The sequence below is a fragment of the Triticum dicoccoides genome, chromosome 1A (assembly GCF_002162155.2).
Source record: "Triticum dicoccoides isolate Atlit2015 ecotype Zavitan chromosome 1A, WEW_v2.0, whole genome shotgun sequence".
In the NCBI taxonomy this organism is placed as follows: Eukaryota; Viridiplantae; Streptophyta; class Magnoliopsida; order Poales; family Poaceae; genus Triticum; species Triticum dicoccoides.
In genome coordinates this window covers 82,014,942-82,041,838 of record NC_041380.1, presented here as the reverse complement: position 1 = coordinate 82,041,838, position 26,897 = coordinate 82,014,942, and positions in this window count along the sequence as shown.

Here is a 26,897-nt window from a genome sequence, read left to right as displayed (position 1 = left end):
TCCAATCTATACTACAAAAATACCAAAAATATTTATCTTACTATCTTTATCAGATCTCATTTTTGCAAGTGGTCGTGAAGGGATTGACAACCCCTTTATCGCATTGGTTGCAAGGTTCTTATTTGTTTCTGCAGGTACTAGGCGATTTGCGTGTAGTCTCCTACTGGATTGATACCTTGGTTCTCAAAAACTGAGGGAAATACTTACGCTACTTTGTTGCATCACCCTTTCTTCTTCAATTGAAAACCAACTCATGCTCAAGAGGTAGCACTAGCGTTCTTAAGGGAATAATCAGTCGGCAGACTAAAGACCTTTTTACCCTCGTTGCACTATGAACCCCCAGATATTATGTATAACTAGATGACTCGTTGCGCCAATGGTGCAAAGGGCGAGAGGGAGACAACTATTGTGAGAATATTCAGACACCCAAGTCTTTACTACTGGTACATAGGTGCTTAGTTACAATGTGGTACACAAAGGAAGTAGATAGGAAGGGATAGATTATTAGCTTATGAAAACCAAACGTGGCCAACACTGCCGCATCCTCTGCTTGGAAGCCATCTTTTCTCACCGAATCTAACATAGATACATGATCACAGAAGGAAGCAAGACCATCATATATAATGGTCTACTTACTCATTCAGGTTAGTGATTATGTGGCTGGAACCGCAAAGTATAATGGGGCTTGACGGACAATAAAAATAGGTGTTGCTCCTCGTCTCCTCCTCCTCCAGAGTCTGGATCAAGGCCTCGCTCCTCTCTTCTCCTGAATGACAGCTTGAAGGAAAGGACACACAAAAGTGCAGTCCTATACATTGACTAACCTGACAGAAAACAGAGACAAATGTAGATATGGGTATCTATTATGCCGCTGATAAAAAAAGTAAAACACTAAACAGAGACAAATAGAAGAATAGTGAGGACTGGAGTAACCTCTACATGATAATTCAGATTGCATCACTGAACATATGAATGACAGAGAGCCCCAAAGAAATTGGCTTTATCAGGTATATGAATGACATTACAGAGAGAATTACCAAATTACCAGGTAAGTGACATGATAGAAAGAAGAAGGTGCTCCATGCTTGTTTCTTGAAACTCCATCAACTACCAGTGCATACACTACATAGGTTAATAATAAACTAATCCTTGAATTCCTCTCTCGTTATATTATCATTGGACACATACTTTTTTGTGTGGCTAGTGGATGCTGGAATTTTGCTACTGCGATGCTGTAAATCTTGTTTTGTTTTTACCTCAGGACCTTATTATGGTTTGAAATGTAGTAGTATAGTACTCCCTCTGTAAACTAATATAAGAGCGTTTAGATCACTAAAATAGTGATCTAAACACTCTTATATTAGTTTATAGAGGGAGTACTTCGCTAGTTAGCATCCTCTCCTCTCCTCTCAAGAGAAAAAAGAGAAGAAATGGGTAGGTGTCTCAACTGGACATCTAAAGAGGATTTGACCACCATGCTTAAATCAAACAAAGTGGAAGCAAAAACAAAACAAAAAACCTTAATTGGCCTAGAACTAGACAAAGTTAACACAGAGGTTAGAGAGGTGACCTTGAGGAGCACAAGAGCGGTTTCGGCTGTCAGCGGTGGGGAAGGAGCTTTATTTGGCTGTCAGCATCGTCCTGGTGGCTGGCCGCTGTAGCACCAACCCAACCTTGACCTAACATATATGAGACATGGTCAGGGAAGCAAAGAGAGGAAATCAAGAGAGGATTGGAGGGGGCAGACCATGATGATGCTGCTGCTTGTCATGGGACTGGAACAAGGAGCAGCGGACCTTGATGAGCACAAGAGTGGCGTCCATGGCACCTACCTATAGAGACAAGACGAGACCAGTTATTGGTGACACCAAATAGTACATCATTTATATAATACACAACCTCCAGTTATCTAGCTTTCAATAATTTAAGAAAAAAATCCATTTACATGTATACCAGCTATCTTTTGCTATCATATACCTCCAATTATATGTATACCAGAAAAAATCAACGTCAAACTGCAAGCACACTCAGTCAGTCTCTGGTCACCGAGTCAAAGCACTGCCATAGAGCAATTCTTTTCCTATCATATACCTCCTATTGCCGCCTCTCCTGTTTCACATCCGCTCTCACCGCCACCCTGAAATATAAAGAGGTGAAGAATAGAAATAGATAGGAAAATATGTTTACCAATGGCACACAAGGTAGATGAAAATTTTGTGTTTTCAATATTAACAAATCTATGACATCTTCATCGACACAACTATATAATGAATTCCGAAGTACTTCATGGGCACCAATCAAAAGCTAATATATAGTTCAATATATCTACATGCTGCTCCCACTCACCAGAAGAGTAGAGGAGAGATCAAAACTGAGAGAGGGTCAGTGGGGGCTTAAGGGCCCTGGGAGCCGCAAGACCTGCCGTCCATGTTGTCGGTATGCACATTTCACTTATTTTCTGCAAGAGCAAACCAAACCAAGATAGCATTAGCATGTTGTATCTTATGCAAGTAACCAGAAGATGAGAATGCTTGCCGGCAAAGGGGAGCAAGGAATAATAACCTAAAAACATCCAAGGAAGTAGTAATCCACCTAGAAAGAAAAACAAAGGCCATGGAATATTTAGTCAGCATTCCGAGACCTGACTTGCCCTCTGGATACATATCTTGAGAGTCACAAGAGATGATCTATTTTACCTGTGCCTCTTGTCATGTCTTCCCAGCCAGCCGAGAACCCTGTATATCTGTTAGAGCATCCGAAACAGAACAAATACAATTAACTTCAAATTATAGAAGTTGACAATTGCACAGAACATATGTAATAAACTGTCAAAATCATAAAGTAGGTATTAAAGAAGATAGAATCATGAGTGTGAGTGTACTGTCCGAAAGTGCATTGATGCCTATTTTGTACAGTGACCTAGAGAAAACTCCAGTACATAAAAAGGAAGGCTAACACATTACATGCGATTAATGGATGACTTGTTAAGATGCAGGGACATACATTGATTACAATTTTTTTGCCAATCCAAGCTGTAGAAAACAGATCATCTCATCATTAATCAGGTTATCCTTTTTTAGCCCATCGTTATACGTAGATATTAGAGGTACATTGTTATCCAAAAATATATAAATGGTTCAATCTATTTTCAAAAACTAAAATTTCTATTTTTTTATGTGATCCACATTATAGAATAGGTGATAACCTTTTGACGAGTCCTCTACAATATCAAGAAGCTAGACCCAACTAATGCGCTCGACTTGCTCTGCAAATATATACATGGTTCAGCCTTATTTTTAGAAATTAGGATTTTAGTCACAGTTGCAACTCCAACACCAAAAAGAATTGACTATTCATTTTCTGTAAGTTCAGACAGAAACAAAGAACAATGCTTACCTGATAGAAACAAATAGAGTTGAAACCTAGCCTCTGATTGAGAAGTCCAAGTAAGATGCCATTGAGCACTCCAAATCCCATGAAGGTCCTTGCGTCGAAAGGTTTGTGCTTAAAGGGCTTCATACATAATGCCACATGAAGTCAATAGAATAGAATAAAGAGATGCCAGCTTGTCAACATGGTTGCTGCACAATAAAGAATGAGGGTGTTCTTATTTGTAGGGATGACATTTTTTTTGAGAAAATTTGTAGGGATAACATTTCTGCCAAGTTATACATGAATTTCAAAGATCAGTAAACTGAATTCGAAATTTACACGTTGTAGAGGAAAAAAAAATGGCAGTCATAACATGAGACACAAAATGATACTACAAACAGGGGATATGCAAACGTCAATGATCTGAACAGAAGCTCTAAATAAATAAAGAAACACTAATTCATAAGAACTAAAACTCACTGCCTCCAGTTCCATAGACCAATACTCAGTTTTATGTGAGTATAGTTTTCTAACACGTGAGAATCCTTTGATCAAAATGTTGACTACATAAATAAAATTGAACAAGACCAGTGAGTTTTCCATGAGTATTGCTAGCCTTTTCATTAGAATACTCCGCTATTATTTCAGTACAATATCAAATATGATCCTTGGCACATGGAAAAATGCTAGAAAAGAGAAATGCAGTCTAAGCAACTTCATTAATCATTGATCCCTTCTGACACAACCAACAAAACATTAGAGATGGATTCCAAAAAAACACCAAGCAGTAGAAATTCCTTGCATAATAACATAAGATACTGATTAATTGCTGGAGATTGTCAAGGTAAAGCAAGATATAGCAGTTACGTTAAAGTGTAAGAACTAAAGTAAAGCAATTACCTGGACTCCCTTTTGCTCATGGCCAGGTTTGCTGCTAATGGATCACCATTAAGAACATGAACTGTGGATGAACCAACCAGTCTCAACATATCAATTACGATGGATGGGTTGTACAGTGGTTGCAATACATTTGAAAATATCAGCAGCGAGATGTTTAGCTCAACCGTTCTATTATGCAATTGCAGAGAGCAAAATAAGCTAATTTTACATGAGCATCGAGGAGTATAACTGGTCCATGAGATATCCCGAAGTCGACATCTGCAGTACAATGCTTTTCCGCTTTGGTTTCCTCAGTTTGTGTAGCAAGCAGAGGTTGTGTAGTGATAACCCACAAGTATAGGGGGTCGCAACAACTTTCGAGGGTAGAGTATTCAACCAAAATTTATTGATTCGACACAAGGGGAGACAAAGAATATTCTCAAGTACTAGCAGATGAGTTGTCAATTCAACCACACCTGGAAACTTAGTATCTGCAGCAAAGTGTTTAGTAGCAAAGTAATATGATAGTGGTGGTAGCGGCAACAAAAGTAAAGACAACAAAAGTAATGTTTTTGGTATTTTGTAGTGATTGTGACAGTAGCAGCGGAAAAGTAAATAAGCGTAAACCAGTATATGGAAAACTCGTAGGCACCGAATCAGTGATGGATAATTATGCCGGATGCGGTTCATCATGTAACAATCATAACATAGGGTGACACAAAACTAGCTCCAATTCATGAATGTAATGTAGGCATGTATTCCGTATATAGTCATACGTGCTTATGGAAAAGAACTTGCATGACATCTTTTGTCCTACCCTCCCGTGGCAGCGGGGTCCTATTGGAAACTAAGGGATATTAAGGCCTCCTTTTAATAGAGAACCGGAACAAAGCATTAGCACATAGTGAATACATGAACTCCTCAAACTATGGTCATCACCGGGAGTGGTCCCGATTATTGTCACTTCGGGGTTGCCGGATCATAACACATAGTAGGTGACTATAGACTTGCAAGATCGGATCAAGAACTCACATATATTCATGAAAACATAATAGGTTCAAATCTGAAATCATAGCACTCGGGCCCTAGTGACAAGCATTAAGCATAGCAAAGTCATAGCAACATCAATCTTAGAACATAATGGATACTAGGGATCAAACCCTAACAAAACTAACTCGATTACATGATAAATCTCATCCAACCCATCACCGTCCAGCAAGCCTACGATGGAATTACTCACGCACGGCGGTGAGCATCATGAAATTGGTGATGGAGGATGGTTGATGATGACGACGGCGACGAATCCCCCTCTCCGGAGCCCCGAACGGACTCCAGATTAGCCCTCCCGAGAGGTTTTAGGGCTTGGCGGCGGCTCCGTATCGTAAAACGCAATGATTTCTTCTCTCTGATTTTTTTCTCTCCGAAAGCAAATATATAAAGTTGGAGTTGGCATCGGAGGGTCAACAGGGGGCCCACGAGGTAGGGGGCGCGCCCTAGGCGGGGCGCCCCCCACCCTCGTGAGAAGGGTGTGGCCCCCTGGTCTTCATATTTGGCGAGGATTTTTTATTATTTTTTCTAAGACCTCCCGTGGAGTTTCAGGTCATTCCGAGAATATTTGTTTTCTGCACATAAAACAACATCATGGCAATTCTGCTGAAAACAGCGTCAGTCCGGGTTAGTTCCATTCAAATCATACAAGTTAGAGTCCAAAACAAGGGCAAAAGTGTTTGGAAAAGTAGATACGACGGAGACGTATCAACTCTCCCAAGCTTAAATCCTTGCTTGTCCTCAAGCAATTCAGTTGACAAACTGAAAGAAAGAAACACTTTTACAAACTCTGTTTGCTCTTGTTGTTGTAACTATGTCAAGCCAGCATTCAAGTTTTCAGCATAGATCATAACTAACCACATTTGCAATAATTCTCAGGTCTCATAATTACTCGTATCAATAGCATAATCAACTAGCAAGTCATAATAATAAATCTTGGATGACAACACTTTCTCAAAACAATCATGATATGATATAACAAGATGGTATCTCACTAGCCCTTTCTGAGACCGCAAAACATAAATGCAGAACACCTTTAAAGATCAAGGACTGACTAGACATTGTAATTCATGGTAAAAGAGATCCAATCATTGTCATACCCAATATAAATTAACAGTGATGAATGCAAATGACGGCTGTGCTCTCCAGCTAGTGCTTTTTAATAAGAGGGTGATGACTCAACATAAAAGTAAATGGATAAGCCCTTCGCAGAGGGAAGCAGGGATTTGTAGAGGTGCCAGAGCTCGGTTTTGAAATAGAGATAAATTGTATTTTGAGCGGTATACTTTCATTGTCAACGTAACAACTAAGAGATGGTGATATCTTCCATGCTAAACACATTATAGGCGGTTCCCAAACAGAATGGTAAAGTTTATACTCCCCCTCCACCAACAAGCATAAATCCATGGCTTGCTCGAAACAATGAGTGCCTCCAACATACATCAGGTCCCAGGGGGAGTTTTGTTTGCAATTAATTTTGATTTAGTTTGCATAAAGCATGGGACTGGGCATCCCGGTGACCAGCCATTTTCTCGTGAGTGAGGAGCGGAGTCCACTCCTCTTGAGAATAACCCGCCTAACACGGAAGATAAGGACAACCTTTGTTGATACATGAGCTACTCGAGCATACAAAACAGAATGTTTATTTGAAGCTTTAGAGTTTGGCACATACAAATTTACTTGGAACGGCAGGTAGATACCGCATATAGGAAGGTATGGGGGACTCATCTGGCATAACTTTGAGGTTTAAGGGATTGGATGCACAAGCAGTATTCCCGCTTAGTACAAGTGAAGGCTAGCAAAAGACTGGGAAGAGACCAACTAGAGAGCGACAACAGCCATGTACATGCATTAAAATTAATAAACATTGGATGCAAGCATGAGTAGGATATAATCCACCATGAACATAAATATCGTGAAGGCTATGTTGATTTTGTTTCAACTACATGCGTGAACATGTGCCAAGTCAAGTCACTTAAATGATTCAAAAGAGGATACCACCCTATCATACCACATCATAATCATCTCAATAGCATGTCGGCATACAAGGTAAATCATTATAACTCATAGCTAATCAAGCATGGCACAAGCAACTCTGATCTCTAATTGTCATTGCAAACATGTTTATTCATAATAAGCTGAATCAAGAACGACAGACTCATCATATTTACAAAAACAAAAGAGGTCGAGTTCATACCAGCTTTTCTCATCTCGGTCAGGCTATCATATATCATCATAATTGCGTTTCACTTGCACGACCGAATGGAGTGAATAATAATAAGAGTGCACGTGCATTGGACTAAGCTGGAATCTGCGAGCATTCAATAAACAGGAGAAGACAAGGCAATATGGGCTCTTGGTTAAATCAACAATAATGCATATAAGAGCCACTTCAACAATTTAATTATGGTCTTCTCCTACTGACCCCCAAAGAAAAGAAATGAAATAAAACTATTTACACGGGAAAGCTCCCAACAAGCAAAAGAAGAATGGGAAATATTTTTGGGTTTTCTTTTTAATTATTACTACTACAGCAGAAAAATAAACTACTACTAATTTTTTTTGGTTTTTCTTAAGGTTTAACAAACACACAAGAAGAAAGCAAGAAAAAGAAAATAACTAGCATGGATATTAGAGTGAAAAGTATGAGCACCGACATCTAGCAATGAGTGTGTGTGAACATAAATGTAATGTCGGTGAGAAATATGTACTCCCCCAAGCTTAGGCTTTTGGCCTAAGTTGGTCTATGGCCACGGCTGGCCTGGCGGATATCCATAATAATAGTTGTTGGGGTCGTACTGTGATGAGGAAGGATAGTTGGGATCATACTGTGATGAAGAAGAAGACTCTGACTGCCACTGGCTGACAGTCATCTCTGGATCCCAAGAATAAACAGATTGTTGTGCAGGCTCATCTTGTAGTTCCTGTTCTGGCTCCTCGACTGGTGCAGGATTCCGGTAGGCGTGAATAGCCATCAACGGAACAAGGTACGTTCCTGCAGTCAAATCAAACAAAGGAGGAGCAGGCAAGGTAATAGTCTCAGGATGATGTTTATTAAAGAACAATTGATACTTAAGCTCTCCTGCCCTATTCTTAACAATAAAATCATGTGCCACCATACTTTTATGATCTAGATAAACACGGGGCAGCACCCTTTCTTCCTTCTCAGCATGCCTAATAGGTATGTTAAAATGTGCGGCTAGGCGTGTGGCATAGATGCCTCCAAAGATGGGGCCCTTAGTACGGTTCATATTTAACCGTCTAGCAATAATACCGCCCAAACTAAAAGTGTTATCTCTATATAAACTTGGAGCAGAATAATTAAATCAGGGATACTCAGGTTTCCAGAATTTCCGCGTCCAATTAAACAACGAGTAGCAAATAATGCAAAGTAACGCAAAATAGGAAAACGCATGCTAGTGATTCGTGCATCGAAAACCTTCCTGGTTTCTCCTACAGTGATATTATCAATAAACCCAGCCACATCATCATGATGTGGTTCTTCTGTCTTGCCCTCAAAAGGGACTAAACAAACCCGACAGAAATCATAAAGTGACATCTCCTTATGCTCATCATATAAATGAAACACCACCGTAGGTGGTTAGTCCCTAGAATGAAAATGAAAGTTTTGCACAAAGGTATTTGTGAGTAAGAGATGCTGATTGCATTGGTCGTGGAGGAAAGCGGTGAGGCCTGCATTGTGAGCCAATTCATTAAAATCTTCATAGATACCAGCTGCTCTCAAGAAATCATCAGAAGGCCATTCACACGCCCGAATCTCCGCGGTGTGTGGCAAATTATACTTAGGCTTCGGTGCCTTTTCCTTCGAGCTTTGGCTCGATGAGCCCCTCAATAATCTCCTCATCATTTTCTGAAAAATTCTGAAATTTTTAGTAACTTCAAAATAAAAGTGAACCAAACTCAATAAAACTGATAGCAACTACTCCTACAAGTGCCTAGAGCCTATATCAAGCATTAGAACTACTAGGAACCATATAAATTTGACATGCAAGCTCAAGAACATGGTCACCTATGCAGCACAAATTTGCAAAGAATAAAGCACTAGAACAAAAACTAATTGGACCAATGGAGGAGTCACATACCAAGGAACAATCTCCCCAAGCAGTTTTGCGAGAGGTGCTTTGAGCAAGGAGATCGAAAATCACAGCAAAAGTGGCTGGAACTCGTGCTTGAGTTGGTTTTTCGGGTTTGTGTGAGATAGAGGAAGAAGATGGGTGCTGGGATAAGTGGAGGAGGGCCACCCTGGGCCCACGAGGCAGGGGGCGCGCCTTATGGGGGGGGGGCGCCCACCACCCTCATGGCCAGGTGGCAGCTCCTCCCGCGGTAATTTTTGCACAGTAAATCCTCAAATATTCCCGAAAAAATCATATTAAATTGGCATGGCATTCTGAGGACTTTTGTTTTCGGGATATTTTTATATTGCATGGATAAGTCAGGAAACAGACAGAAAAATACTATTTTTACTTTATTTAATATAAATAACAGAAAGTATAGAGAGGGTACAGAAGTTTGTGCTTCTAGTTTCATCCATCTCATGCTCATCAAAAAGAATCCACTAACAAGGTTGATCAAGTCTTGTTAACAAACTCATTCCGATAATCATGAAACCGGAGAAATTTCGAATAACACTAAGTTACCTCAACGGGGATATGCACATCCCCAATAATAAGAATATCATATTTCTTCTTGACAGTAGGAAGAGGAAATTCAAAACCTCCAAATATAATCGATGGAATTTTTCCAATAGAAATCATACTATGAACTTGAGGTTGTTTCCTCGGAAAGTGTACCCTATGCTCATTACCATTAACAGGAAAAGTGACATTGCCTTTGTTGCAATCAATAACAGCCCCTGCAGTATTAAGAAAAGGTCTTCCAAGAATAATAGACATACTATCATCCTCGGGAATATCAAGTATAACAAAGTCCGTTAAAATAGTAACGTTTGCAACCACAACAGGCACATGCTCACAGATACCGACAGGTATAGCAGTTGATTTATCAGCCATTTGCAAAGATATTTCAGTAGGTGTTAGCTTATTCAAGTCAAGTCTACGATATAAAGAGAGAGGCATAACACTAACACCGGCTCCAAGATCACATAAAGAAGTTTTAATATAATTTCTTTTAATGGAGCAAGGTATAGTAGGTACTCCGGGATCTCCAAGTTTCTTTGGTATTCCACCCTTAAAAGTGTAATTAGCAAGCATGGTGGAAATTTCAGCTTTCGGTATCTTTCTTTTATTAGTAATGATATCCTTCATATATTTAGCATAAGGATTCGTTTTGAGCACATCAGTTAATCTCATACGCAAAAAGATAGGTCTAATCATTTCAGCAAATCGCTTAAAATCCTCATCATCCTTTTTCTTGGATGGTTTCGGAGGAAAAGGCATGGGTTTCTGAACCCAAGGTTCCCTTTCTTTACCATGTTTCCTAGCAACAAAGTCTCTTTTATCATAATGTTGATTCTTTGATTGTGGGTTATCAAGATCAACGACAGGTTCAATTTCTACATCATTATCATTACTAGGTTGAGCATCATCATGAACATCATCATTAATATTTTTACTTGGTTCATATTCATTACCAGATTGTGTTTCAGCATCAGACATAGATATATCATTTGGATTATCAGGTGGTTCAGCAATAGGTTCACTAGAAGTTTGCACAGTTCTATCATTTTTCTTCTTCTTCTTTTTGGAAGAGCTAGGAACATCAATATTATTTCTTTGAGAATCTTGCTCGATTCTCTTAGGGTGGCCTTCAGGATACAAAGGTTCCTGAGTCATTCTACCAGTTCTAGTAGCCACTCTAACAGCATACTCATTTTTCTTTCTATTCATTTCGTCAAGCACTTCTTTTTGAGCCTTAAGTACTTGTTCTACTTGAGTGGTAACCATAGAAGCATGTTTCCTAACAAGTTTAAGTTCACCTTTAATATCAGCCATATAATCACCCAAGCGTCTAATCATATAAGCATTTTCTTTTAATTGTCTACCAAAATAAGCATTGAAGTCATCTTGATTATTCATAAAGTTATCAAACTCATCCAAGCATTGACTAGCAATTTTAGTAGGAGGGACTTTAGCTTTATCATATCTATAGAGAGAATTTACCTTTACTACCTGTGTCGGGATATCGGGATCAGGAGGTTCTTAAGTGAATAAATAATTAAGATCATATGTTTCTTCAACAAGCGGTGAATTAATACCATGTATTTCTTCAATAGGAGGTAAATTCTTAATGTCTTCAGCTTTAATACCTTTTTCTTTCATAGATTTGTTTGCCTCTTGCATATCTCCGGGACTGAGAAATAGAACACCTCTCTTCTTCGGAGTTGGTTTAGGAATAGGCTCAGTAATTGGAGCAGGAGATGGCTCAGGAGGTGCCCAATTATTTTCATTTGTCAACATATTATTCAATAGAACTTCAGCTTCATCCGGTGTCTTTCCCTGAAAAGAGAACCAGCACAACTATCCAGGTAATCTCTAGAAGCATCGGTTAGTCCATTATAAAAGATATCAAGTATTTCAGGTTTCTTAAGAGGATGATCAGGCAAAGCATTAAGTAACTTGAGAAGCCTCCCCCAAGCTTGTGGGAGACTCTCTTCTTTAATTTGCACAAAGTTGTATATTTCCCTCAAAGCAGCTTGTTTCTTATGAGCAGGGAAATATTTAGCAGAGAAGTAATAAATCATATCCTGGGGACTACGCACACAACCACGATCATGAGAATTAAACCATATTTTAGCATCACCCTTTAATGAGAACGGAAATATTTTGAGTATATAAAGGTAACTCAATCTCTCATCATTAGTAAACAGGGCAGCTATATCATTTAACTTAGTAAGATGTGCCACAACAGTTTCAGATTCATAGCCATAAAACGGATCAGATTCAACCAAAGCAATTATATCAGGATCAACAGAGAATTCATAATCCTTATCAGGAACACATATAGGTGAAGTAGCAAAAGCAGGGTCAGGTCTCATTTTATCTCTAAGTGATTCTTTGTTCCATTTAATTAATAACCTCTTAAGCTCATATCTATCTTTACAAGCAAAAATAGCGGCAGAAGATTCCCTATCAAAAAGATAACCTTCAGGAATAATAGGCATATTTTCATCATCACTATCATCATCGTGTTCAGATTCAATAATTTCTTTTTCTCTAGCCCTAGCAATTTGTTCATCAAGAAATTCACTAAGGGGCACAGTAGTATCATGCATAGCAGAAGTGGCATCATCGATAACATGCGACATATCAGAACGAATAGCAGAAGCAGATGTAGGTGTCGCAAACTTACTCATAACAGAAGGTGAATCAAGTGCAGGGCTAGATGGCAGTTCCTTACCTCCCCTTGTAGTTGAGGGATAGATCTTGGTTTTTGGATCTCTCAAGTTCTTCATAGTGTCCAGCAGATATAAATCCCAAGTGACTCAAAGAATAGAGCTACGCTCCCCGGCAACGGCGCCAGAAATTAGTCTTGATAACCCACAAGTATAGGGGATCGCAACAACTTTCGAGGGTAGAGTATTCAACCCAAATTTATTGATTCGACACAAGGGGATCCAAACAATATTCTCAAGTATTAGCAGCTGAGTTGTCAATTCAACCACACCTGGAAACTTAGTATCTGCAACAAAGTGTTTAGTAGCAAAGTAATATGATAGTGGTGGTAGCGGTAACAAAAGTAAAGACAACAAAAGTAATGTTTTTGTATTTTGTAGTGATTGTAACAGTATCAGCGGAAAAGTAAATAAGCGTAAACCAGTATATGGAAAACTCGTAGGCACCGAATCAGTGATGGATAATTATGCCGGATGCGGTTCATCATGTAACAGTCATAACATAGGGTGACACAGAACTAGCTCCAATTCATCAATGTAATGTAGGCATGTATTCCGTATATAGTCATACGTGCTTATGGAAAAGAACTTGCATGACATCTTTTGTCCTACCCTCCCGTGGTAGCGGGGTCCTATTGGAAACTAAGGGATATTAAGGCCTCCTTTTAATAGAGAACTTGAACAAAGCATTAGCACATAGTGAATACATGAACTCCTCAAACTATGGTCATCATCGGGAGTGGTCCCGATTAGTGTCACTTCGGGGTTGCCGGATCATAACACATAGTAGGTGACTATAGACTTGCAAGATCGGATCAAGAACTCACATATATTCATGAAAACATAATAGGTTCAGATCTGAAATCATGGCACTGGGGCCCTAGTGACAAGCATTAAGCATAGCAAAGTCATAGCAACATCAATCTCAGAACATAATGGATACTAGGGATCAAACCCTAACAAAACTAACTCGATTACATGATAAATCTCATCCAACCCATCACCGTCCAGCAAGCCTATGATGGAATTACTCACGCACGGCGGTGAGCATCATGAAATTGGTGATGGAGGATGGTTGATGATGATGACAGCGACGAATCCCCCTCTCCGGAGCCCCGAACGGACTCCAGATCAGCCCTCCCAAGAGGTTTTAGGGCTTGGCGGCGGCTCCGTATCGTAAAATGCGATGATTTCTTCTCTCTGATTTTTTTCTCTTCGAAAGCAAATATATAAAGTTGGAGTTGGCATCGGAGGGTCAACAGGGGGCCCACGAGGTAGGGGGCGCGCCCTAGGCGGGGCGCCCCCACCCTCGTGAGAAGGGTGTGGGCCCCCTGGTCTTCATATTTGGCGAGGATTTTTTATTATTTTTTCTAAGACCTCCCGTGGAGTTTCAGGTCATTCCGAGAATATTTGTGTAAGTGCATCTAGTGCCACCCCTAGTTGGTTTTGGAGTATTGACGACAAACTTAGTTGAGGCACTAATGTGTTTGTGAGAATTGCAGGATAACACAGGTAGAAGTCCCTCATTGATTCGGTTTTACTACCAGAGATGACCCCTAAAACTTTATGAAGACATTGAAGTCAAAGGTGGTATATGAAGATATTCACATTGAAGACTATGACAAGAGAAGACACAATATGAAGCCTATGGAGCTCGAAGACTTAGATCTTTCGTAGTTCTTTTTCTTTTGTGTTGAGTCATAGGAACCACCGTACTATTAAGTGGGGTCCAAGAGAACCAGTCAGAATGACTCAAGTGATGCCTAAACCAAAAACCTATGTCTTCGAGAGAAGACTATGAGAGCGAATCTTGTCCAGAGTCGGACAAGTCAGCTTTGCTTGTAGCACAAGTAAAGTTGCCGTGTGAGTTTGAAATCTGACCGTTGGGACACATGTCAATTCCTTAGTGACCCAGGGTCATTTTAGACAAATCAGGTCGGGTTGCCAAGTGGCTATAAATAGCCCACCCCCTACAACCATAAACGGTTGGCTGCTCAGATTGAAAGTACGGCTTTTGTCGTTTGAGAGCAACCCACCTCGAAGCCTTTGAGAGAGAATTCCCTGCGAGGATAAAGCCCTAACCACCAGAGCCAGGGAGAATTGGGCATCACTTAAGTCTTCTTGTCTGTGTGATCTGAAGACTTATTACACTTGAGGACTGTGCATCCTCTAGCCGGTTAGGTGTCGCATTCTGAGCATCCAAGAGACATTGTGGATTGCCGGTGAACAAAGTCTGTGAAGGTTTGGGAGTCTACCTTGAAGACTTACCAGAGTGATTGGGCGAGGTCTATGTGACCTTAGCTCAAGGAGAATACGGTGAGGACTGGGTGTCCTGAGCTGCGTGTTCAGGACTGGGTGTCCGGGACTGTGTGTCCTAAGGTTTAAATACCTAGCCGCTCCAACCAGACATACAGTTGTCACAGCAACTGGAACTGGTCCAACAAATCATTGTCTTCAACGAGTCACTGGTTTCATCTTCACTTCACTTTACTTACTGTTACTCATTGTGAAGTCATTGTATGTTTGCAATATCATTTGTCTTCACTGAGTGACTGCGTGTTCTGTTTGGCTTCACAATATCTTCCTACCTGATCCTTACTACCTACCCGCTATTAGTCTTTGTGCCTTCACTTCATTGAATACTTGACTATGGTTTGCCTAGTGTAGTCTACCTTCCGCTGCATGGTAATAGGTTTAATTTTATCATTTGTCTTCAAAACTCCCATGTTCTGAAGACTTTCATAAAAATCGCCTATTCACCCCCCTTTAGTCGATATAACGCACTTTCAATTTGTTTTCTGCACATAAAACAACATCATGGCAATTCTGCTGAAAACAGCGCCAGTCCGGGTTAGTTCCATTTAAATCATACAAGTTAGAGTCCAAAACAAGGGCAAAAGTGTCTGGAAAAGTAGATACGATGGAGGCATATCATGTAGCAAGCAGAGGATGCATCCCTATAGAGAATAATCACCTAAATAAATTTTGTGCAGTTAATTTGGAACATACCGATGCAGAGAGCAAAATAAGTTAATTTTACTTGAGCGTCAAAGATTCTAACTCGTCCTTGAGATATCCTGAAGTCAACACATGCAGTCAATTGCTTTGCCACTTTGATTTCCTCACTTTGCGTAGCAAGCGGATGATACATTCCTACAGAGAACAGTCACCTAATTAAATTTTGTGTGGTTAATTTGGAACATACTAATGCAGAGAGAAAAATAAGCTAACTTTACATGGGAGTCAAGGAGTATAACTCCTCCATGAAATATCCTGAAGTCAACAGCTGCTGTACAATGCTTTCCCATCACTTTGATTTCCTCAGTTTGCATAGCAAGAGGATGCATTCCTACAAACAACAGTCACCTAACTTAACTTTTGTGTTGCTCAAGTTTGGTACGGAATGAACTGCTAACGCCATCTTTGGTATGATTCTCAAGTAACCATGTCGACCCGGAAAAGCTTTTGAAATTTTAGATGTGTTGAAGCATAGAAGCTCGATAACAAATTAGAAATTACAATGCGGAAGCATTAGTCATTATGTGCATTAAGATTTAAGACCGACCTTGATGCCTCCATGAAACTTCTGCAACATTAAGAAGACGTCTTCACCTCTGTTTGGTTTGCAGAAAAGGGAAGATAATAAACAAGATAAATTTGAAGCTTAAACAATAGATTTACACTATGAAGAAAGCAAAAAAAAAATCTTCCTACTGACATCATTGGCAAAGACATGGACATCTACACTGGGTTTCACATGGCATTCAATTAAACAAAGGTAACAAGTTAAATTCCAAACCAATGTAGAATCTCAACTTTACACGCTAAATCTAAACCATTTGTTCATCAGATGAAAATTAGGAGACAGTAGCAAGGATGGGGACCAAATATCATCTGCAGCAGTAGCTCACAAGAGTCGGAACCTGCGAGCGCAGCGGCGATGACGGGGCCGGCGGATCTGCAAGCACCATGGCCATGGCCGTCACCTGACCCACTCGCTCTGCATCTTCTCTTCCCTTCCCGTCGCCTGACCCGCTCCCGCAAAAAAACATCACGAGTAGTCATCATGCATGGCGCTACTCTCTGAACCTGCATATCAACCAACACCAAATTGGTAAGAAAAATATTTCAGATAGGAGAGTGTCCAATTGGGAAAATTATGGAACACAAGAGTGTAGACCAATGAGCTTAGTTAATTGAGAAGGATCTAGCCAGTTGACATAGCTTAACTGATTGGGAGATTAAAAAGGAGACTGTCCTGCTTGTACTAAACATAGCAAATGAACAAAAGCTAAATTATAACAAGAAGAACATGGCTGAGAGATTAAAAACAATGAGGAACCCTGCGTCTGTGTGGCGGCAATGGCAATGGCTCACTGCAATCACATCAGTGCTCATCGACGAGGAGGGAATCCCGAGGCCTCGTGTGCTAACTCATTGACAAGACCACCACTACCCACAAATCGAAACATAAATGCCCCTATTTAGATGCAAAAAATCAACTAATCATGATACTTAGACCAATCATCAGCACTAGAATATTTTCTACATGTATGAACAAGAAAAAATATAGGGAAGAAAAGTGAGCCAGTAGTGTCTTATTTAGGATTATCAACTGCAACATGAGTCAGCATTCACATAGTTTTATCAACTGCAACATTAGCATCTTAGAATTATTTACTGTCTTATTCAGTTAACTGGGATTTCATAGATTATTATCTCTTTACTATAAGCAAATCATCCCCATCTGACGTAGGCAAAATTACATAGCCCACTTGGAGAACCATTTATGCAATAGATTGTTACTACAGATGGTCATGGAATTGCTAAAGGACATGAAGAAGCTCAACTGTCTTGGCGTTTGGGAGTTGTCCTCTTCTGCAGTCAACCTCAAGCCGGGAGTTTCACGGGAGCACAAAGTTCTATACGACACCAATTTTTCAGAGAATCAAAGTAGTACAAAGAAATACTGTTAACTATTCAAACAAACAAAAATCCTATAGAAATGTCAAGAAGAAAAAAAAATCAAACATGCATCTTGTCCCCATCATGGCTTGTTGCTCCAAGCCCATGTAGCCCCATATCCTCCATAGTTTGCCGCTCTGAAACTGAGAAGCCCTCAAATCCTCCATGGTTTACTGTTGTGGGCTTTTTCAAGGGATATAGTGAGAGGGGGGTGCACTCACCTATAGTCGAGCTGCCCTCGCAGCATTAGTAGCATATCCATCAAGAAAGGCCGGCATGCTCCTCTTCTCTTCCCTTCCCTTCTCTTCTGAAAACGGGAGGGGGAGGTTGCGGGCGGAGGCTGGCCGGAGGAGACGGGCGCGAGTGGCGGCGGCTGCCCGGGTGGAGGAGGTGCGTCGGCGGCTGGCCGGGTGGAGGAGAAGATGGCGGTGGGGCAGGGAGGCGAGCGTGGTCGGGAGAGAGAGAGGAGAGGGGCACGATGCAAGTGCGGGATGGGCAGAAGGGTAGGTTACCTCCACCGGAGCGGCTGCCTTTTATACGCCCGTATGCGAAATGATGAAAATGCCCTCAGCGGGGCACAGAATTAACAGGCGATGGCAAGAGAGTTTATAGGGCGATGTGGATGGCTCAGTCTTGCCTAGCAGTTCTTCAAGGTTTATATGTTCAATGCGATTTTTTGAGTCACAGTTTGGGCATGCATACTAACGCATGTTCACCCAGGGAAAGGAACACTTAACGGAACTATTCTCTCTGAAAGATGTTTCTTACAATCAATAATTAATATAACATAGCTAGCGGAATACAACTTGTCAATTCAAGCAACTTTGACCCCTACGCCTGGTTTCCACACATGCCACGGTATTTATTGCCGCCCCGGTATTTGGAAACACTCCGCACCTTCGGGTCCGCAGGTCAAAGCGAAAAGGTCTGCCATGACAATCGTTTTACAATTCGGCTAGGGACAAAATTGTCAATTGAAGTACATAGTCACTTGGACTCAAAAACTTCTTCCTCTATACTGTCTAACAAGCCGTCTAGCTTACAATCCTGTTGTGAAAACTTGGTGGCTATCTTTACTTGGTCATATACCAAGCTCACCGCAATCTCTTGTCCATCTGACCCCCGAGGTCCTACCCGGGCCATATGATTCGGATCAAGTCCGGTATACCGCGTTTTCGCCATGGCCCAGGCCTTCGTGCACCCTCCGGGAAGCAGATATCTTCCATAACCTAAAGCGGCACCGAGCTCCCTTGAACAGCTTTACAAGGTCCTCCATACTTCCTGGAGGGGATGCGGATGGCCATAAACCCTTGGCAACACTCTGCATCGCTTTCCGAGCTCGCTCGTACACTTCGGACAGCTCTTGTAGCAGATCGCCTCGGAAGCTGGATGCCTGTTCTTCGGGCCGCCCAGTCAAAATACCTACAAGAATAAACTTATTAGAAGTCACCTCAGCGAACTATACGACAATAAGTTGAAAGGCATACTGAATATGCCACCTCACAGCTTTTTGTTCTCCTTTAAAGCGTCCGCTAGTTGGGCCCGCACATCCTTCAGCTCTTCGCCGAGCTGGGTATTGGCATCCTGCAACTTGTTCTTTTCGTCCCTGGTCCGTGTCACTACACGTTGACCAGTGGCCTCTTGCCTTTCTGCATGTTCCTTCTCCGCTTGCGTGACCTTTAGCTTCTCTTCCATCTGAGCCAACGAGCCTGCAATCGTATAATACATCAATGTTTATTCATATAAACACGACTGACACATGATTACATTTTCCGGATAGAGGGGAACCTTACCAGTCGGTGCCTCCTTGGACTTCCCCAGTTTGGCGGTAACAACAGTTAGCTGGGTCCGGCACTGTTCCAGCTCCTCAGATAGCATGTTGTTCTTCGCCGTGAGTTCCTGATTATACAATGATCCTTAAATCAGTTGTTTCAACTGCTTCAAGTCTCAGGGGCTACTGGTATATGGTTACCAGATCTATACAATGCATACTTACCCGCATATCTTTCAAATACTGGTCAGTGGCTCTGGCAAGCCCATCCCGAGCAGCTTGGATGTATGCATCAGCCGAGCTGAAGGCATTGAACGCCTCTTTAGTAAAGCTGGGGTCGTGAAGAGCGGCCCTCCGTCGCCAATGATTAATGGCGCTCTCTAAGGGAGTCCTGGACTAAGGGGTCCTCGGGCGTCCGGCCTGTTAGCCATGGGCCGGACTGATGGGCTGTGAAGATACGAAGACCGAAGACTGCACCCGAGTCCGGATGGGACTCTCCTTGGCGTGGAAGGCAAGCTTGACGATCGGATATGTAGATTCCATTCTTTGTAACCGACCTTCTGTAACCCTAGATCCTCCCGGTGTCTATATAAACCGGATCGAGGACTTAGTTCGGATAAGGGACTCATCATCATAGACATACAAGCTAGACCTCTAGGGTTTAGCCATTACGATCTCGAGGTAGATCAACTCTTGTAATACTCCTATTCATCAATATCAATCAAGCAGGACGTAGGGTATTACCTCCATAGAGAGGGACCGAACCTGGGTAAACATCGTGTCCCATGTCTCCTGTTACCATCGACCTTAGACGAACATTTCGGGACCCCCTACCCGAGATCCGTCGGTTTTGACACCGACATTGGTGCTTTCATTGAGAGTTCCACTGTGCTGTCGCTAAAAGGTTTGATGGCCCATTCAATCATCCATAATGATGATGTCCAAGGAGAAACTTTCCTCCCCGGACAGATCTTCGTGTTCGGCGGCTTCGCACTGCAGGCCAATTCGCTTGGCCATCTGGAGCAGATCGTAAGCTACGCCCCTGGTGTGATAGCCTGGCTTATTAGGGATGGTAGACTACTCATATCAATAAGGAATTCCTTATTTTCCGGGAGCCCATTCGGAAAGAACTCCAAAGTTAAGCGTGCTCAGCTTGGAGTAATTTCAAGATGGGTGACCGACCGGGAAGTTGCTCCCGGGTGCGCATGAGTGAGGACAAAGTGCGTAGAAAATACTAGTATTGATTTGTGGGGCCAGTCTAGATCCCGCCGGGAGTAACGACCACCGGCGAGTGTGTCCGGGGCGTTACACCTGGCCATCAGGAGGAGGCGCGCCGGAGGAGTCCTACTCCCACCGGGAGTAGGACTCCCCTCCTTTTTCCTAGTTGGATTAGGACTTGGGGGGAAGGAGGAGAGAGGGGAAAGGAAAGGGGGGGGGCGCCGCCCCCCTCCTTGTCCAATTCGGACTTGGGGAGGGGGGGGGAGGGGTGCGCGGCTGCCCGTTGGCCGCCTCTCCTCTTCCTCCACTTGGGCCCATAAGGCCCAATAGCCTCCGGGGGGTTCCGGTAACCCCTCTGGTACTCCGGTAAAATCACTATTTCACCCGGAACACTTCCGATATCCAAACATAGGCTTCCAATATATCAATCTTCATGTCTCGACCATTTCGAGACTCCTCGTCATGTCCGTGATCACATCCGGGACTCCGAAGAACCTTCGGTACACCAAAACACATAAACTCATAATAAAACTGTCATCATAACGTTAAGCATGCGGACCCTACGGGTTCGAGAACTATGTAGACATGACCGAGACACGTCTCCGGTTAATAACCAATAGTGGAACCTGGATGCTCATATTGGCTCCTACATATTCTATGAAGATCTTTATCAGTCAGACCACATAACAACATACGTTGTTCCCTTTGTCATCGGTATGTTACTTGCCCGAGATTCGATCGTCGCTATCTCAATACCTAGTTTAATATCGTTACCGGCAAGTCTCTTTACTCGTTTCGTAATACATCATCCCGCAACTAACTCATTAGTTGCAATCCTTGCAAGGCTTTAAGTGATGTGCATTACCGAGAGGGCCCAGAGATACCTCCCCGACAATCGGAGTGACAAATCCTAATCTCGAAATACGCCAACCCAAAAAGTACCTTCGGAGACACCTGTAGAGCACCTTTATAATCAACCAGTTACGTTGTGACATTTGGTAGCACACAAAGTGTTCCTCCGGTAAACGGGAGTTGCATAATCTCATAGTCATAGGAACATGTATAAGTCATGAAGAAAGCAATAGCAACATACTAAACGATCGTGTGCTAAGCTAACGGAATGGGTCATGTCAATCACATCATTCTCCTAATGATGTGATCCCATTAATCAAATGACAACTCATGTCTACGGTTAGGAAACATAACCATCTTCGATTAACGAGCTAGTCAAGTAGAGGCATACTAGTGACACTCTGTTTGTCTATATATTCACACATGTATTATGTTTCCGGTTAATACAATTCTAGCATGAATAATAAACATTTATCATGATATAAGGAAATAAATAATAACTTTATTATTGCCTCTAGGGCATATTTCCTTCAGTCTCCCACTTGCTCTAGAGTCAATAATCTAGATTACACAGTAATGATTCTAACACCCATGGTGCTTTGGTGCTGATCATGTTTTGCTCGTGGAAGAGGCTTAGTCAACGGGCGTGCAACATTCAGGTCCGTATGTATCTTGCAAATTTCTATGTCTCCCACCTGGACTAAATCCCAGATGGAATTGAAGGGTCTCTTGATGTGCTTGGTTCTCTTGTGAAATCTGGATTCCTTCGCTAAGGCAATTGCTCCAGTATTGTCACAAAAGATTTTCATTGGACCCGATGCACTAGGTATGACACCTAGATCGGATATGAACTCCTTCATCCAGACTCCTTCATTTGCTGCTTCCGAAGCAGCTATGTACTCCGCTTCACACATAGATCCCACCACGACGCTTTGTTTAGAACTGCACCAACTGACAGCTCCACCGTTCAATGTTAACATGTATCCGGTTTGCAATTTAGAATCGTCCGGATCAGTGTCAAAGCTTGCATCAATGTAACCATTTACGATGAGCTCTTTGTCACCTCCATAAACGAGAAACATATCCTTAGTCCTTTTCAGGTACTTCAGGATGTTCTTGACCACTGTCTAGTGATCCACTCCTGGATTACTTTGGTACCTCCCTGCTAGACTTATAGCAAGGCACACATCATGTCTAGTACACAACATTGCATACATGATAGAGCCTATGGCTGAAACATAGGGAACATCTTTTATTTTCTCTCTATCTTCTGTAGTGGTCGGGCATTGAGTCTTACTCAACTTCACACCTTGTAACACAGGCAAGAACCCTTTCTTTGCTTGATCCATTTTGAACTTCTTCAAAACTTTGTCAAGGTATGTGTTTTGTGAAAGTCCAATTAAGCGTCTTGATCTATCTCTATAGATCTTAATGCCCAATATATAAGCAGCTTCACCGAGGTCTTTCATTGAAAAACTCTTATTCAAGTATCCCTTTATGCTATCCAGAAATTCTATATCATTTCCAATCAGCAATATGTCATCCACATATAATATCAGAAATTCTACAGAGCTCCCACTCACTTTCTTGTAAATACATGCTTCTCCAAAAGTCTGTATAAAACCAAATGCTTTGATCACACTATCAAAGCATTTATTCCAACTCCGAGAGGCTTGCACCAGTCCATAAATGGATCGCTGGAGCTTGCACACTTTGTTAGCTCCCTTTGTATCGACAAAACCTTCCGGTTGCATCATATACAACTCTTCTTCCAGATATCCATTCAAGAATGCAGTTTTGACATCCATCTGCCATATTTCATAATCATAAAATGCGGCAATTGCTAACATGATTCAGACAGACTTAAGCATCGCTACGGGTGAGAAGGTCTCATCGTAGTCAATCCCTTGAACTTGTCAAAAACCTTTCGCAACAAGTCGAGCTTTGTAGACAGTAACATTACCGTCAGCATCAGTCTTCTTCTTGAAGATCCATTTATTCTCAATTGCTTGCCGATCATTGGGCAAGTCAACCAAAGTCAACACTTTGTTCTCATACATGGATCCCATCTCAGATTTCATGGCCTCAAGCCATTTTGCGGAATCTGGGCTCACCATTGCTTCTTCATAATTCGTAGGTTCATCATGATCCAGTAGCATGACTTCCAGAACAGGATTACCGTACCACTCTGGTGCGGATCTTACTCTGGTTGATCTACGAGGTTCAGTAACAACTTGATCTGAAGTTTCATGATCATCATCATTAACTTCTTCACTAATTGGTGTAGGTGTCACAGAAACCGGTTTCTGTGATGAACTACTTTCCAATAAGGGAGCAGGTACAGTTACCTCATCAAGTTCTACTTTCCTCCCACTGACTTCTTTCGAGAGAAACTCCTTCTCTAGAAAGGATCCATTCTTAGCAACGAATGTCTTGCCTTCAGATCTTTGATAGAAGGTGTACCCAGCAGTCTCCTTTGGGTATCCTATGAAGACACATTTCTCCGATTTGGGTTCGAGCTTATCAGGTTGAAGCTTTTTCACATAAGCATCGCAGCCCCAAACTTTAATAAACGACAACTTTGGTTTCTTGCCAAAGCACGGTTCATAAGGCGTCGTCTCAACGGATTTTGATGGTGCCCTATTTAATGTGAATGCGGCCGTCTCTAAAGAATAACCCCAAAACGATAGCGGTAAATCTGTAAGAGACATCATAGATCGCACCATATAAAGTAAAGTGCAATTACAATGTTCGGACACACCATTACGCTGTGGTGTTCTGGGTGGCGTGAGTTGCGAAACTATTCCACATTGTTTCAAATGTAGACCAAACTCGTAACTCAAATATTCTCCTCCATGATCAGATCATAGAAACTTTATTTTCTTGTTACGATGATTTTCAACTTCACTCTGAAATTCTTTGAACTTTTCAAATGTTTCAGACTTATGCTTCATTAAGTAGATATACCCATATCTGCTTAAATCATTTGTGAAGGTGAGAAAATAACGATATCCGCCACGAGCCTCAACATTCATCGGACCACATACATCTGTATGTATGATTTCCAACAAATCTGTTGCTCTCTCCATAGTTCCGGAGAACGGCGTTTTAGTCATCTTGCCCATGAGGCACGATTCGCAAGTACCAAGTGATTCATAATCAAGTGGTTCCAAAAGTCCATCAGTATTGAGTTTCTTCATGCGCTTTACACCGATATGACCTAAACGGCAGTGCCACAAATAAGTTGCACTATCATTATCAACTCTGCATCTTTTGGCTTCAACATTATGAATATGTGTATCACTACTATCGAGATTCATCAAAAATAGACCACTCTGCAAGGGTGCATGACCATAAAAGATATTAGTCATATAAATAGAACAACCATTATTCTCTGATTTAAATGAATAACCGTCTCGCATCAAACAAGATCCAGATATAATGTTCACGCTCAACGCTGGCACCAAATAACAATTATTTAGGTGTAATACTAATCCTGAAGGTAGATGTAGAGGTAGCGTGCCGACCGCGATCACATCGACTTTGGAACCATTTCCCACGCGCATCGTCACCTCGTCCTTTGCCAGTGTTCGCTTAATCTGTAGTCCCTATTTCGAGTTGCAAATATTAGCAACAGAACCAGTATCGAATACCCAGGTGCTACTACAAGCTCTAGTAAGGTACACATAAATAACATGTATATCACATATACCTTTGTTCACCTTGCCATCCTTCTTATCCGCCAAATACTTGGGGAGTTCCGCTTCCAGTGGCCAGTCTGCTTGTAGTAGAAGCACTCAGTTTCAGGCTTAGGTCCAGACTTGGGTTTCTTCTCCTAAGAAGCAACTTGCTTGCTGTTCTTCTTGAAGTTCCCCTTCTTCTTCCCTTTGCCCTTTTTCTTGAAACTAGTGGTCTTGTTGACCATCAACACTTGATGCTCCTTCTTGATTTCTACCTCCGCAGCCTTTAGCATTGCAAAGAGCTCGGGAATTGTCTTATCCATCCCTTGCATATTATAGTTCATCACGAAGCTCTTGTAGCTAGGTGGAAATGATTGGAGAATTCTGTCAATGACGCTATCATCCGGAAGATTAACTCCCAGTTGAATCAAGTGATTACAATACCCAGACATCTTGAGTATATGCTCACTGACAGAACTATTCTCCTCCATCTTGCAGCTATAGAACTTATTGGAGACTTCATATCTCTCAATCCGGGCACTTGCTTGAAATATTAACTTCAACTGATGGAACATCTCATATGCTCCATGACGTTCAGAACGTCGTTGAAGTCCCGGTTCTAAGCCGTAAAGCATGGCACATTGAACTATCGAGTAGTCATTAGCTTTTCTCTGCTAGACGTTCTTAACGCCGTCAGTTGCATCAGCAGTAGGCCTGGCACCCAGCGGTGCTTTCAAGACATAACTCTTAAGTGCAGCAATGAGGATAATCCTCAAGTTACGAACCCAGTCTGTGTAATTGCTACCATCAACTTTCAACTTTGCTTTCTCAAGGAACGCATTAAAATTCAACGGAACAATAGCACGGGCCATCTATCTACAATCAAACATAGACAAGCAAGATACTATCAGGTACTAAGTTCATGATAAATTTAAGTTCAATTAATCATATTACTTAAGAACTCCCACTTAGAAAGACATCCCTCTAATCCTCTAAGTGATCACGTGATCCAAATCAACTAAACCATAACTGATCATCACGTGAAATGGAGTAGCTTTCAATGGTGAACATCACTATGTTGATCATATCTACTATATGATTCACGCTCGACCTTTTGGTCTCAGTGTTCCGAGGCCATATCTGCATATGCTAGGCTCGTCAAGTTTAACCTGAGTATTCTGCGTGTGCAAAACTGGCTTACACCCGTTGTAGATGGACGTAGAGCTTATCACACCCGATCATCATGTGGTTTCTGGGCACGACGAACTTTGGCAACGGTGCATACTCAGGGAGAACACTTTTATCTTGAAATTTAGTGAGAGATCATCTTATAATGCTACCATCAATCAAAGCAAGATAAGATGCATAAAAGATAAACATCACATGCGATCAATATAAGTGATATGATATGGCCATCATCATCTTGTGCTTGTGATCTCCATCTCCGAAGCACTATCATGATCACCATCGTCACCGGTGCGACACCTTGATCTCCATCATAGCATCGTTGTCGTCTTGACAATCTTATGCTTCTACGACAATCGCTACCTCTTAGTGATAAAGTAAAGCATTACAGGGCGATTGCATTGCATACAATAAAGCGACAACCATATGGCTCCTGCCAGTTGCCGATAACTCGGTTACAAAACATGATCATCTCATACAATAAAATATAGCATCATGTTTTGACCATATCACATCACAACATGCCCTGCAAAAACAAGTTAGACGTCCTCTACTT